Source organism: Dermochelys coriacea, chromosome 4 (assembly GCF_009764565.3).
Source record: "Dermochelys coriacea isolate rDerCor1 chromosome 4, rDerCor1.pri.v4, whole genome shotgun sequence".
NCBI lineage: Eukaryota > Metazoa > Chordata > Testudines > Dermochelyidae > Dermochelys > Dermochelys coriacea.
In genome coordinates, this window is record NC_050071.1 from 132469638 (window position 1) to 132482367 (window position 12730).

The window sequence follows — 12730 nt, forward strand, 5'->3', positions numbered from 1 at the left end:
TCTGTTGACCTAGCTACATCTAGAGGGTGGGGACAGATTAGGTTGGAGGGATTAGTTGGAAGAGCTGTCACCGCTATGAGGAGAGGTGCACGTTTACTCTGAAACACCAAGTGTGCCTATTTCAGCGCTGAGTTCTGAAGGCTGCGTCATGAGTGGTGCACAGGGGTCTTCTTCTCATAGGGTTTGGCAGCAGCCTGGTGAAAGAGTTATAGCATGTAGGAATTCTGGGGTGGCTTATGTGGTGTAGGCTCAATGTTTGAGGATAGGCAGCACCTGTTTGCTATGCCTGACCTAAACACAAATTTTGCCTTGGCAAAGAGCAGGGCTTCGTCCTGCAGTGCTTACGTGCTCTGTTCTCCAAGTGTTCTGAAGCAGCTATATGGGCAGAGTGGTGTGTGTGTGTGTGTGTGTGTGTGTGTGTGTGTGTGTGTGTGTGTGTGTGATGGATGTGTTGAGGCATTGCGAGGGCACAGTTAAGGGTGCACTGTGGGGGTTGCGTGCATCTTAAATGTGTATCTCCTGGATTTCAGAGGTCTGAGTGTAGCTGAACTTGACATCCTGGAAGAGCACAAGGTATCACTGTGTTAATGAAGTTTTTAGTCAGAGAATTTCCTAGGGTTTTGCAGTTTATTTATAAACCGAAAAAGAGCTGCTGTTTGTAGGAGAGTGTGTTAAGTTAGGGAGGTACAATTATCACCTGTGTTTGCAGATTGGAGTTAGAACAGGTACAGGAGGCTACAGGGTTTGTAAATGGTCCTCCTCCCACCTGTGCATTTTGTTATAAGCGAATGATGAGAGTGGTCATACTATGGAAGTTTGAGTGTGGCGGTGCTGACAGGGTAAGGAGAGAGAACAGCCATGGGATATTTCACAACATTTTGAAAGTTTTTGTTCCATGTAGGTTACAGTAACCTTAAATATATGAGAGGAGACTGGTGTCTCTCCTTCTCAACCTGCCCCCACTGTCCCCTGCAGTATATAATATCCCCCATAGCATGTAGTCCCCTCCGTAGCACCTCTCCCACAGCCACCTGCATTTCCAGGTCCCGCTTCTCTTTCTGTCCCTGTGTCCATAGCTAAAGCTGACCCTGAGCAATGTGGAAGGCTCAGAGAGGTGTAAAGTGGCCCATTCATCTCAGTGTGATGTTCTCAGCTGAATAAGAACACCCCATCGAGAAGAGCCTAAGATAATTCTTCTGTCAACCTAGCTATCACCTTTTGGAGTGGTGAATTAACTACCTTGATGGAATAACCCCTTCCATTGATCTAGGAAGTGTCTACAGTCACTATGGTGCTAGAGCAGCACAACTGTAGTGCCATCACTGTGCGCCTGTAGTATAGGCACACTCTCAGTGTGCAGTTGGAGTGCATGCAAATAAGTAAGTAAATCCATGGAGATGAACACAACCTGAGACAATAGCGATTTTGTGTGTGTGTGTGTAAACAGCTTCATTCAGCTCAGATGGGTATCTTATCCCCTCTCTAGATTTCTGCTCTTGTGCCAGGCATGGAATATACCTGCTTTCAGCAATTCGCCCTACTCTCAGAACTGTGTGCTTGGTGCATGCGCTAACCATGCCCATTATCAATTCCCAGCTAGGATCTCAGGGCCGTGTGCTGTGCTCTGCACTGAACATGCCCATTTCACTCCCCTCCCCTGTCTCCGCATTGTTTGCCTCTTCCATGCAGCAAGTATGCCTGTTCTTAACTCCCCACAGAACATGCTTAGTCCCCATCCTGGGCATATTTTGAAGAGAAACAGAAATGGGGGATATGGAAGCAGGAAGGTTTTGGGGGGCAGAGCTGAAGCCCCCTAAATCCCTCATTGCCCTGCTCCTTCCCCCCTAAAAGGTGAGCCTGGATCCCCTTCCCCATGGCTAGAGGCAGCATGGGGAAGGCTAAAACTTTTGGAGTAGCAGCCGTGTTAGTCTGTATTCGCAAAAAGAAAAGGAGTACTTGTGGCACCTTAGAGATTAACAAATTTATCTGAGCATAAGCTTTCATGAGCTACAGCTCACTTCATGGTATTTTCCACTGAATGCATTTGATTAAGTGAGTTATAGCTCACGAAAGCTTATGCTCAAATAAATTTGTTAGTCTCTAAGGTGCCACAAGTACTCCTTTTCTTTTTGCTAAAAGTTCTGTGTCCCTTCCCCTCATTGGGAAGCAATGGAAGGAAGGGGAGGCCCCTGAATTTCTTCCCTCAGTCTGGTGGAGGAGCCATGAGGTCTGTGGAGTAATGGTGGGAGAATGTGGGGGAGTGCACAGATGGCTCCACTTCTCTCCCTCCCTCCAAATACATCACTGCAGGGGAAGGTGCCCAGCTTCCCTCCCCCCCCCCAATTCTTATGGTTCTGCTCTGTCAGTGCCCAAAAAGCAAAGATCCCTCTGAGGCCAATCCCTGATTCATCAAAAGCTCATAGAAAAACTAAATTTTTTGAAAGCTGTAGTCATCAGACTGGGTTTTCAAAGAAGTGGTTGGCTTAGCCCTTACACTAGTAAGGGTCATGGGCTAAGGGGGTGCTGGCTCCGTGGTAGCTCTGCCAGGTCACAGCCCTAAGGGGCTAAAGAGCATAGTCCCCATTCTGGACTGCCCTCCCAACACACACTCTCCATCACATTGTTCCAATTCCCTAGCTCTGCAACAAAATAGTTATAAGAATATGACAATGTTATGAGCACTCGTGTTAGGGCTCCCCTTGACCAAATGACCCAGAGATTTGCTTTCTTTGATCACGCTCAGTTTCATTATGCAGAAAACATAACGACTGAGTCATGAGGACATTACCCTAAAGGTTTATTGTGTTTCAACTTCCCTATAATCAATGCCAATTTCCTTGACAATACTTTTAAGGTAAAAATCGGAGTCCTCATATGAATTTTAGAGCCCTTTAGATTATTGCTCTTAAAACAGAAATGTTAGCCTCAAGGCACAACTTACAAAAATGAGCCTCAATGGAAGGTAAGGAACACACAAAGGCCATTACCAAGGGTAATGGTACCAAAATACCAAGGGTAGGGCTCAAACGGACAGCGTATGGGTCATACATCAGAATCAGGTGATTTTGAAAAGTGCTAGTTTTTTGTGAGGGCTGGCTGTATTTCTGGAACCCTTTGCTCAAATGACTCCAGATGTGGACCACTGATACTACCCAACACGTCCACGAGCCACAGGAAATTTCAGACTAATCAGAGTAAGCCTGCTGATTTTAGAGAACTTCAAATAATTGACATTTAAACAGACAGTGATGCTAGGATCACTGCACATCACTAGCCATACATCCTTAATAAATATTCTGTACATGTTCTTTGTTTCACCAGGCTTAGGAGATTTAGAAGCATCCTCCTCTTCCATTATATATTTATTAAAAACTGAGTGTTTTCTGGGAGTTACATAGCTTTGTAGCATGTTTAACAAAGGACAGAGTAGCCATAAGAAGAATCTTAACATACTGTTTCTCTTCAGTTGGATCTAGCAAGGTATTTAGACAGCATTCTTCACCATGGTCATCAAGCACTGGACTTGTGCCTCTGTCTAATGCTTTAGATTTGGTCATAAGGGTCCAGGTAACAGCTGTTACGCCAGGATCTATTTCAGGATGCAGTTATTTTTAGAGGGATTTCTTGGGAATCAGACAGCAATGCTTCTTCCTGCCTCCAGATGGCACTGCATAGCTGTTGATTCCTTCCAACTATAGAGTTGGAGTTCAGAGAAACTCAGTGAGACTGTGAAAGATGTCAAATAAATGGTACCTCCAAAGTAGATGGTGGGAAAGGACATGGGAAAAGGACGTGTATAAAACAGCTTGCCCACAAAGCTCCCACTGAAACACCTCTAGCGTCATCAGATGTAAACAAAGGCTTTTTAATGGGCATTAACAAACGTACAGAAGGCTATTGATTGTTATCGATAGGTATTGCAGTAGTGCCCAGAAGCCTGTGTCGTGGACCAAGACTCCATTGTGCTAGGTGCTATATAAACACAGCACAACCAGATTATCCCTACTCCAAAGAGCTGCCAAGCCGAATACGGCAGTTACTTTTCCTGTTTCCTTCCAGCTTGAAAACACAGTGCGACCCTCTTACTTTGTCTTTTCTACCTGTTCATCACGAAAGTGCAATGGATTCATAAAGCACTCCTCCTGAAATGGATACAGCCATTCGTTATTCAGCCCTCTCGTGTCACTGCCCGGTCTTACCTTGGGAGGTGGTGGGGCATAGTGGTCAGAGCTCAAAAGCTGGACTCTGGCAGCTAGACACAGATGTGATATTAACTTGCTATGTGACCTTGGGCGAGTCACAAATTCCAGCTCCTTCAACTGCAGAACTGGGCTAATTCTCACCATGCCTGCTGCACAGTGGCTTGTGGGGAAAGGACATCTGTAAATTCCTGATGGCAGGGCCCACGGAAAGGCAATAGAGTTGGAACAGCTATTAGCAGAAAGGAGTCAGACTAGGAAATAAAAGGATCTTGACTCGAGCCACGGCAAGCATTTCAGGAAGCCCCCCTCGCTCTCCCACCCATGGGGCATTACTAAAGGGTAATCGGTGCAGGGGTCAACTACCTAACTCTAGCTACCAACTATTGTTAGGGTTTTCATATGATATTTTCACCAGGGCTGAAGACAGCAGGCTTGCACAAGAGTCACTGTGAGCATATGCGGAGGTACAGAGGTTTCAAATGAGGACATAATCTGAAGGCAATCGGGTTGCAAACCCTGTAGAAATTGATACAGTGAAAACTTTTAAAAATGGAAAAAAATACTTCCCCATTTTGCTGGGTTCTCCTGTGAGGATACATCCATTAATGAACGTGAGGTATTTACATTTCACAGGCAATGGGATCATGTAAGTAGACAGTTTGTTAATAGGACACGAATCTTTACTCCTCATTGTCACAAGTTCAGATCCATCCAGGTTCATCACTACTTTAACGATATTTAGTTTTTCCTGTGCTTTTACTGTGTGTGTTGGAATCTCAGTCTAATTCCAGCAAACAGATGGACATATTACCCCAAACAGCCACAACTGACCCAGGCATCTCACATGACAGGCTCAGCAGCAAGAGTAACGAGCCATGGAGCCAGAACTGTCCTCTCATTATGAAAGGTGCTAATTAGGCTCAAGCAACCCTGGTGGGTCCCAATGTTAGTGCTGGCCCTGATTTCTAGCTAAATGAAGGATACCTGGTTCCAAGCATGTCAACTTGCACTTTTCCTAAGCATTAAAGCAGTCACTTAATATCAAATAAAAATGAAATGTCAAAGGATCTATAAAAGCTAAGGTACAACGGTATCCTAACTACCATTGTGATGAATAGCAATTAAAAAACAGGAATTTTGCATCCCATGGGAAATGCTGGTATTTCGACAACAGGAAACAGGCTGTTAGATACTTGTAAAAGTTATACACACAAAAAGAGAAGACCTGAGTTGTCAGAAGAGATGTCTGCTGCAATCAGATATACTAATGCTACATTTATTAGTGCAATACAGAACAGTGCCTTTGGAAAGGAAAAAGGTTAGCAATATTGAGGATAGTCATCCCTGGTGGATATTTTTCAGTAACAATTATTTAGCTCCTTTTCAGCTTTGGCAGTTAGGCCGAGTTTTTGAGGTGTGTTTACAGGGCAGGAGTGAAGTTGCTGTGTGTCACCTTTTTAGCCTTTGGGCCCCCCGAATTATGTAGAAAACTGGGGATCAAGCTGGGGGGGAGGGCTAGCTCAGTGGTTTGAGCATTGGCTTGCTTAAGCCAGGGTTGTGAGTTCAATCCTTGAGAGGGCCATTTAGGGATCTGGGGTAAAAATTGGGGATTGGTCCTGCTTTGAGCTGGAGGTTGGACTAGATGACCTCCTGAGGTCCCTTCCAACCTCTATGATTCTGTGGTCTCCTGTGTAAGTTGCAGCATTCTGAACGCTCCAGACCTATAGGGCCTTTCTGGCAGCCAGGAATAGCAGAAGTGCAATGGCATCCCAGCTATACCCCCTTTTCAGTAGCCACTCTCTCTCTCTGCCAGGAGCCTGGATGGGGAAGGTACAAAACAACTATATGGTTATGTACCCCTTGGGGTTTCCCTGGGGAATTCCCAGGTAGCTAATTATGCTAGCGACCAGAGCAGGTGAAAAGAATCTGGCCCTTTGCATCTTTGGATTCTGCCTTTGTTCTTCTAAGAACTTATTTATTTTCTATTACTTCCTTTTCATGCCTGGAGAGAAACTCGTATTGCTCTCTCTAATGTCAGCTTTTTCTGATATTGCCAGTGATGTCTATAATGCTCGTTTCTTTTCAACCCCCTGCTATGACAGAGATGACTAAAAGCCACTTTAGACATATATATGGCTTGACAAAGTGCAAAGTGTGACTCATACAAGCTTTCCAAGCACTTTGTTGCAGTAATCATTATTGAAAATACAATTGTGAAATCCCTGGTTACACTCAGCCTGTATGAATATAAAGGAAGGAAAGACATATTTGAATACAAGATTTAGCCAAAAAATTCAAAGAGCTCTGGTTTTGGTGCCCCACACAGGACATAAGAATGGCCATACTGGGTCAGACCAATGGTCCATCTAGCCCAGTATCCTGTCTTCTGATAGTGGCCAATGCCAGGTGCTTCAGAGGGAATGAACAGAACAGGGCAATTTTGAGATGCATCCCCTGTCATCCAGTCCCAGCTTCTGGCAGCGGTAGATTTAGAGACTGCTGGAGCATTGGGTTGCATCCCTGACCATCTTGGCCAATAGCCAAGGACCTATCCTCCATGAACCAATTCTTTTTTGAACCCTGTTATAGTTTTGGCCTTCACAACATCCCATAGCAATGAGTTCCACAGGTTGACTGGGTGTTGTGTGAAGAACTATTTCTATTTGTTTGTTTTAAACCTGCTGCCTACTAGGTGACACATAACTCTTGTGTTGTGTGAAGGGGTAAATAACACTTCCCTATTCACATTCTCCACCCCATTCATGATTTTATAGACCGCTATCATGTCCCCCCCTTAGTCATCTCTTTTCCAAGCTGAATAAGTCCCAGTCTTTTTAAACTCTCTTCATGTGGAAGCTATTCCAGACCCCTCATCACTTATGTTGCCCTTCTCTATACTTCTTCCAATTCTAATATCTCTTTTGGAGATGAGGCAACCAAAACTGCATACAGTATTTAAGGCATGGGCATATGATGGATTTACATAGTGGCACTGGGTGATTTTCTGTCTTATTAGCTAACCTGTTCCTAGTAGTTGCTAACTTTCTGTTCGCTTTGACTGCCGCTGCACATTGAGCAGATGTTTTCAGAGAACTTTCCCTATGTCCAAGATTTCATTCTTGAGTGGTAACAGCTCATTTAGACTCCATCATTCTGTATTTATAGTTGGGTCTATTTTTTTCTAGTGTGCTTTACTTTTCACTTATCAACATTGAATTTACTTTGCCATTTTGTTGCCCTGTCACCAAGTTTAGTAGATTCCTTTGAAAGGCCCCCTATCGGGACTCTCTGTACAAATACCCAAGTCTAAAAATCAGACTAAGTGGAGTCAAAGAAACTTGGAGACTACAAGTTGCCTCGTCACAAGATCTCAATATTTTTCCCCACACAGCACATAATTAGCTGGTGGAACTCATTGCCACAAGATAACATTAAGGCTACATCAAGGCCATGATATTAACAAAATTAAATAAGGCATTAGACATTTATATGGAGAACTTCCAGAGTTATATTAAAACACACACACACACACACACACACACACACACAGGTTTTAGGAAAGTGTTAGGCCCTCATTTTTCAGGCATAAATCATCCTCTAACAGAGGTCAGGAAGAAGCATTCCCTGTGGGCAGATTATCCCGTAACTGTTACTGCAGGTGCCTTGCATCTTCCTCTAAAGCAGTGATGCTCAAAACTTTTCCACTCATGCCCCTGCCTACCAGTAATGGAAGCCGTCCATGTCCCCCCCCCCACACACACACACTCATTACTGTACAGCCAAGGCTTCCTCAGCAATGGAGCTTGAGCTGAAGGTGGAGCTGGGGGCAGAACTGGGGCTAGAGGCAGATCTGGTCTGGGGGCGGAGAGGGAATGAGGGCAGAGCTGGGCTGAGGCTGGGACTGGAGCAGGGGTCGGAGAGGAAGTGAGCGTGGAGCTGGGCCTGGAGGTGGATCAGGACTGGCAGCTGAGGTCCTGAATGGGACCCCGAGGTCTGAACGGGGTTGGAGGCGGAGCTGGTTTGGGGGTGGGATGGAGGTGGAAGCATGGTACTCCCTCCCCATGGGGGCTGGGGCTGGCCCTGGCCATGCTGCGTGCCCCCTGAACATTCCTCCATGCCCCCCTACATTTTGAGAACCAACCACTGCTCTAAAGCATCCAGTACCTGCCACTGTCAGAAACAGGATAGCGTACTTAGGTGGCCTGCTGGTCTGATCCAGTGGGGCAAGTCTCATGATCAGTAATCTTCCCCAGAAAGGAAAGAATCAAGGACAGGGCAGTAAAGGGAGAGAAGATCAGTGCCAAGAAGTGGTTTGTTGAGCCAGGCTCTTTAGGAGAAATTGGGTTCCTGGTCTTCTGCAAGAGCCAGTTGACATTCTACTCTGATAGGTTTCATAGTGGTAGCCGCATTAGTCTGCATCAGCAAAAACAACACGTACTTGTGGCACCTTAGAGACTAACACATTTATTTGGGCATAAGCTTTTGTGGGCTAAAACCCACTTCATCAGATGCATGGAGTGGAAAATACAGTAGGAAGATATATATACAGAGTACATGAAGAGGGGGGGTTGCCTTACCAATTCTAATTCAATACAATTCAATTAAAGTGGGCTATTATTAGCAGGAGCAAAAATCACTTTTGTAATGGTAATCAGGGTGGCCCATTTCAAACAGTTGACAAGAAGGTGTGAGTAACAGTAAGGGGAAAAATTAGCATGGGGAAATAGTTTGTAGTTTGTGTAATGACCAATTCACTCCCAGTCTTTATTCAGGCCTAATTTGATGGTGTCCGGTTTGCAAATTAATTCCAGTTCTGAAGTTTCTTGTTGGAGTCTGTTTCTGAAGTTTTTTTGTTGAAGGATAGCCACTCTCAGGTCTGTAATTGAGTGTCCAGGGAGTTTGAAGTGTTCTCTGACTGGTTTTTGAATGTTATAATTCTTGACATCTGATTTGTGTCCATTTATTCTTTTGCGTAGAGACTGTCTGGTTTGGCCAATGTACGTGGCAGAGGGGAATTACTGGCACATGATGGCATATATCGCATTGGTAGATGTGCAGGTGAACGAGCCCCTGATGGTGTGGCTGATGTGATTAGGTCCTATGATGGTGTTCCTTGAGTAGATATGTGGACAGAATTCGCAACAGGGTTTGTTGCAAGGACAGGTTCCTGGGTTAGTGTTTTTGTTGTGTGGTATGTAGTTGCTGGTGAGTATTTGCTTCAGGTTGGGAGGCTGTCTGTAAGTGAGGACTGGCCTGTCTGCCAAGGTCTGTGAGAGTGAGGGATTGTCCTTCAGGATAGGTTGTAGATCCTTGATGATGCGTTGGAGAGGTTTTAGTTGGGGGCTGAAGGTGACAGCTAGTGGCATTCTGTTACTTTAGTTGGACCTGTCCCGTAGTAGGTGACTTCTGGGTACTCTTCTGGCTCTGTCAATCTGTTTCTTTACTTCAGCAGGTGGGTATTGTAGTTGTGAGAACGCTTGATAGAGATCCTGTAGGTGTTTGTCTCTGTCTGAGGGATTGGAGCAGATGCGGTTGTATCTTAGAGCTTGGCTGTAGACAATGGATCATGTGATGTGGTCTGGATGAAAGCTGGAGGCATATAGGTAAGTATAGCAGTCAGTAGGTTTCCCGTATAGGGTAGTGTATATGTGACCATCGCTTATTTGCACTGTAGTGTCCAGGAAGTGGATCTTTTGTGTGGACTGGAGGTCCAGGCTGAGGTTGATGGTGGGATGGAAATTGTTGAAATCCTGATGGAATTCCTCAAGGGCTTCTTTTCCATGGGTCCAGATGATGAAGATGTCGTCAATGTAGCACAAGTCGAGTAGGGGCATTAGGGGACGAGAACTGAGGAAGCGCTGTTCTAAGTCAGCCATAAAAATGTTGGCATACTGTGGGGCCATGCGGGTACCTATAGCAGTGTTGCTGATTTGAAGGTATACATTGTCCCCAAATGTGAAATAGTTGTAGGTGAGGACAAAGTCACAAAGTTCAGCCACCAGGTTAGCTGTGACATTATCAGGGATACTGTTCCCCCACTACAGCAGAGCAGGTTGGAGAATATGTGTATCCATCTCACTGTTTCTCCCCTGCTCTTCCATTTGAGCTAACTTCCCCAACCTGGCTCCATCCTCCCAAGCACCGCAAGGGGGAGAAGGGCTAGGGACTGATGATGCTGCCCATGGGAGACAGCTGAGGTCACTCAATTAGGGTGAACTGCAAAAAGAATGGGGCAGACAACCCCCAAATGCTGGTGGATATTCCAGTTCTTAGAATTACCAAGCCAGCACAAAACAGCTTCTATAGCACCTCTCTGGTTACTTAGAAGTTCAAATAATGCAGTTCCTTTAAAGTGCCCAGCCTCAGGCCTCCATCCAGACACACATGTCAGATAGGATGATGATTACTGAAAATCTTATTTCATCATATAAAATAAAAGGTTCTTCCAATCCCAAAGGATCAGCCACACACTCGGGTCAAATGACAATTTAGATCTTACCCAAAATACACGCTTATAGCCAATTCTTATTAACTAAACTAAAATTTATTAAAAAAAGAAAAGAGAGAGAGTTGGTTGAAAGATCAATATACAGACAGACTTGAGTTCAATTTCTTGGGGTCCAGACACATAGCAGAGATGAGTTTGTAGTTGCCAAAAGTCCTTTTAGAAATAGTCCATAGGTTATTGTCCAATGTCCGTATTCAGGGTGACTCCAGTCGGTGACTGGGGATCTCAATTCTTATGTCTTAGGGTTTCCCCTTCTTGAAACCCAAAGCAAATCTAAGATGAAAGAGGATCATGTCCCAGGGTTTTTATACATTTCCAGCAGCCTTTTGGCTTGAGCAAACAATAGGCTTAACTTTCCTTCTCCCAAACATCATAGCAAATTAGCACAGGGTAATTTATCCATTAAACAGTTCAGATACAGGTTACAACAACCTTCAAAGAGATATAGATAATAATACGATTTCATGCAAGTGTCTTCCTAAATATGAATACTCCTCTTTTTGATCTTTGAATCAAAGCCATAGTAATAGAGAAGACTTGTTTGCTTACATCACAAGACCTGAGCAAACAGCTACCCTTCTATCTCTAACAATGCAGGCTTGCATTTCAAAGCTCTATTCATTTACATATCTTCCTAACAAATCTTTAAAGTTCAGCCATGGGTCAGGTCAATCTGTGTGTTAATTAACTCTTTCTGTGTCACCTTTCAATGAGATATATTGCACTCATAACATCAGAGGGACGGAACAGCTTTCTGTTCCGCAAGGGCTGGCTTTTTGGGAGGTCAAGTGGGGAGAGGGATGGAGGCCACTGGAGGAGCTCAGCCCGCTGACTGTCAATGGCTTCTAAAAGAAGGGCAAGCAAAAATACTGTCACTATCTTGCCGCTGGAGAATACAAGTATTGATCCCACTGCCTCTTGCATACAAAGCAAGTGCTCTATCACTTGAGCTAATTCCCCTGCCTGCTTGCAAAGCTCTTTGTCCACACATGTCATACCAGAGGCCACACCATCCCTGCACCAGCTGGTGACTCCTTCCAGAAGGGTCCGGCAAGCACTCAAATCCTGTGGGCCAGCTAGCTCAGCTGGTTAGAGCATGGTGCTAATAACGCCAAGGTCATGGGTTCAAGCCCCCTGCTGGCCACTCCATGTGCTGGATGGAGAGGGTGACTTCTGCTCTTTTGGCTGACTACTAGGGCTCAGAAAGGCCAAAAAGAGATGGGCTGAGTGGCTTGCAGGGAGCAGGCAAGAGCCTTGGTGGGGGAAGGGGCTAGACGGGGCAGGGGGATGGTGACAGCGGAAGCTGTCCTTTCCTCCCCTCTCTGGGCTCCTTGCTCAACCTGCTGGCTGAAAGGGCCTTGGGCCCGGGGAGCGGAGGAGAAGTGGGGCTCACACAGGCTCCCTGGCACAGCATAGAGCAAAATGACCCTGCCTCCACAGGATAGACACCCACAGACTCACTGTTCCAAACCAACACAGCCCTCCCCCACTTTGGCTCTCTCCAGGCTGTCTGTGTCCTCTGATCCACGGCTGCCATGCAGGCTAAGATCAGGAGGCTGTGTGGTTCATATGGTCTCAGCTCAGCTGGTATCACGTGCCTCCGTGTCCCATCTCCTCATTCCCTTCATGGACCCCTGGGATGTGAGTAATTCTGTATTTGAGTGGCACTCCCTCCCAGCCAATCAGCTTTGTGTAGACTAGGAAGGAGGCGGGGGGGGGGAAAGGGATCACGCCCTAGTGACAGCTCAGCAAGAAAGGGGCAGGTCCCCCACTACAGCAGATCAGGTTGGAGAACACATGAATCGATCTCACTACTTCTCCCATGCTCTTCCATTTGAGCTAACTTCCCCAAGCTGTCTCCCGCCTCCCAGCCAGTGCAAGTGGAGAAGGGCCAGGGACAAACAGCTTTCTGCTCCGCAAGGGCTGGCGTTTTGGGAGGCCAAGTGGGGAGAGGGATGGAGGCCACTGGAGGAGCTCAGGCCACTGACTGTCAATGGCTTCTAAAAGAAGGTCCTTTGCC

General features: G+C 45.8%; 1 non-coding gene across 1 annotated transcript; it reads left to right on the forward strand.

Annotated features, from left to right (window-relative positions):
- Positions 1–11780: 11780 nt before the first annotated feature.
- Positions 11781–11854, forward strand: TRNAI-AAU. The gene has a single exon. It is a non-coding gene; the product is annotated as a tRNA-Ile (tRNA).
- Positions 11855–12730: the final 876 nt, after the last annotated feature.